This window comes from Microtus ochrogaster, chromosome 10 (genome assembly GCF_000317375.1).
Source record: "Microtus ochrogaster isolate Prairie Vole_2 chromosome 10, MicOch1.0, whole genome shotgun sequence".
Taxonomy (NCBI): domain Eukaryota; kingdom Metazoa; phylum Chordata; class Mammalia; order Rodentia; family Cricetidae; genus Microtus; species Microtus ochrogaster.
In genome coordinates this window covers 57,409,555-57,412,953 of record NC_022016.1, presented here as the reverse complement: position 1 = coordinate 57,412,953, position 3,399 = coordinate 57,409,555, and positions in this window count along the sequence as shown.

The window sequence follows — 3,399 nt, the reverse complement described above, 5'->3', positions numbered from 1 at the left end:
TCTCTGTGAGTTTGTGGCCAGTCTGATCTACAGAGCAAGTTCTAGGACAGTCAGGGCTGTTACACAGAGAAACCCTGTCTCAAAAAACTAAAGGGAAAAAAAAAGAATATTTAAAACAACTTACTTATCATTTGACTTGTTTTTATGTGTATATTCTTTTTCTTATAAGACAATCTCATGTACCCCAGAATGGCCTTGAACTCACTATATAGCTATGGATAACCTTGAACGTCTGATCTCCTTGCCTCTACTCCCCAGGTTTGGTGATTGCAAGTGTGCACCACCACACCGAGTTTTAGGTGTTGCCTTTAAAGATCAAACTCAGAGCCTTTTGCATGCTAAGGCAGCGTCACACACAATCAGCCTCTACCGATGGTACTCAAGAACTTGGGAGGTAGAGGTATAGGTGGAGCTCTCTAAGTTTGAGGCCAGCCTGGTCTATAGAGTGAGTTCTAGCACAGTCAGAGCTACACAGAGAAACCCTGTTTCAAAAAACAAACAAACAAAAAGCAAACAGTATGAAATGAAAAAGAAGGAATGAACCTCCTTCTACAGTTTGGAGGGCTGAGAGAACAGACGTGTGGCAACCTGCCCTGCTTGACTGACATCTGTTCACACGGGTCTACCTGAAACCCTCCGATGGTTCTACTCAAATGCTTTCTTTATGCATTCTCATCTGCCTTTCCACAGAGCTGGCTATTGCATATAGACTTTAAATTTTCATTATTTTATGTGCACTACATGTGTGCAGTACCCTCAGAAGCCAGAAGAGGGTAGCAGATCCTTTGGTACTGTATTTTCTGATGGCTGTGTGCCACTATGTGGGTGCTGGCAATTGAATCTAGGTCATTTTGAAGAGTACCCAACACTTGTAACTGCAAAGCCATCTCTTCAGGCCCTGCTTCTAGACTTTAAAAATACTTTTGTATCCACCTCTCTTAGGCATGGAGTCACAAGTTACAGAGTATAAAGCCCCTTGTGAAAGATGATCTGGGAAGACAGCACAGTTGGTAAAATGCTTACTTTTCATGGTCCCCAGAACCCATGTTTAAAAACAAAACAAAGTCAAACAAAAAGTTAATAACAAAACTAGTCATGGTGACGAGTGCTTGAAACCCCAGTGCTGAGGTGGCAGAAACAGATGGGTCGCTGCGGTTAACTGGCCAGCCAGCCATATCTACTTGTTGAACTCCAGGCCAGTGACAGTGGCTAGTGTCTGGAGGAGAACACCAGAGATTGTCCCCTGGCCTCCACATGCGTGCATACACATGTGAGGAGCACGCCCAAACACATGTTCTCACACACCCACCTCAAAGACGGTGACAGCAGAGCCAGAGTGAGCTCTGAACGGCTACACAGGTCAAACTCCCAGGAAGCTGGTTTGGAGAGCTGTGTTTGCTTAGACAGCCATTGTCCTTACTGATCCTGGAGATGGGTGTTCTCTGTCGGAAGCAAACCTATGTGATTGACCAGTAAGTCCCAGGGCAGCGGCAAGGTGCCAGAGGTCGTCAGTAGACAGCTGTTGGATGGACAAATGAAAACTCCACCACGCTCTTCATCTATTTTATTTCTGTTCTGAACAATTTAAACTTTAAAGATGTATTTAGTGTGTGTGAGAGTGGGGGATAGCACACCCAGGTGCCTCAATGCTTGTGTGGAGGTCAGGGGCAGCTTGGGAAAGTCAGTCTCTCCTACCATGTGGGTCTTGGGGATCCAACTCACCAACTCAGTCATCAGGGTTGGCCGCGGGCACCTATACCTGCTGAACCGGCTCACCCCTAGACTCTCAATTTTAAAGCACAGCTCTTTGGCAACCGCCTTGACAGAAAAGAAGAACTATATACTAAATGTCCCTGCTCATTCTAAGATGCCTTCCGGTTTACAAAATTCATCTTAGAACTGACAGGGCATGGAGGTACCTTTTAGCATCCTACATGATGGCTGTGCTTACGCTCCATGGGAAATGAGACATTTCTCTCGGTTCTACTAAGTGTTCCTGGACCAACTTTCTATCTTACTTTCTCTGACATCTGCTCTTGGCTGAATGAGCGCTGGGCATGAATTGTCTGCAACCTCGGCTCATGACTGAAGGGACAATGGAGTGGTCTCGTAGGCGGCAAGATAGTTGGCCAGTTTGTTCATCTTCCACTAGACTACTCGGTTGCCCATGGGAGAAGGGCTCTCCAGGCCCCTTTATGTCATTTATGTAGTGTGTCACCTTAAAACATCTCCCTGGGAAATGGGCGTGGGCTTCGTACCAGACTCTTGCTTGTTAGGGCAGGCGATTTCTACCTTTTGTGCCTCAGTTTGTCTGGTTACTCAGGGAGGAAAGCCAGTGACCCCAAAGAGACACACAGAGAGATACACAGAGGAAAGCCAGTGACCCCAAAGAGACACACAGTTGCTGAGGGACATTAACTCAGAACCACTCCCAAGGTCTGTCTCTAGGGTGGTGGACTGTCTCTCAAGCCTCGAAGCCCACACCTTAAGTTTTCAGAACCAGGCAAGATGAGGACGTAGATCGCCCTCTACCCCAACTTAGAGCTCCTGAGGCAGCGTGCCCTCGCACCCTCCGGGAAAGTCAGAATCCAGAGCCCGCCCTTCCCCCCATCTCCTCAGCCCCTCCTCCTGCGGCTTCCCCACGCGGCCCCCTCCCCCCCATTACAGCATCGCTCTGGGCGCCAAGACGGATTCCAGCCAGGGACTGCTGCAGTCAGCTCTCCGCACTTCTGCAGCCTGTGTCTTGGTTCTGCAGCTTCGCGCTGTGCTTCGGACAGTCCCCTTTCCCTCCTCTACCCCGCCCCCGCTATGGCACAGCCCCTGGCTCGGGGCCCAGAGGTGGGCGGGCACAGTGGGTACGGGTGGGGCCCCCAGCTAGGACGGCAGGTATAGCGGGGTTCTCCCGGCACACTGGGGATTGCCTCCACCGGCGGACTGTGGGTGAGGGACGCCTGTCAGTGACTCGGAGGCCGGGCACAGCGCCCCGCCCTGGCAGAGGTGGGGCAAAAGGGCTAGGGTGCGGTGGGGGGGACGACTCCTAGAGCCCAGGCCAAGAACCGAAGTCAGGGAGCATACCCGGGAAACTAAGGACAGTAGCCTAAGAGGACGTGCCTGGGAGGGGGAGGCTGTGTGTGACATTCAGGGTGTGACTGCCTCGGTGAGGCTGTGTGTCTCCTTAGCCACCCGCGCTCTGGGCTTGGGTACCAGTGCCTAGGTCTGCTGTGCGCGGTTGTGACACCGAATGTGCTGGTTCCTGGGTCCTCAGTGCACACCGACCCGGGAGACCTCATTGGCACCCCGGAGCTGGGCCTCCCCGGCGCTGTCGCTCAGCGACGCGGGCGCTCCTCCAGGACCGCGGCGGTCGCCCGCCGGCTGCGACCTCGGTCCTCGCGGGGCCGC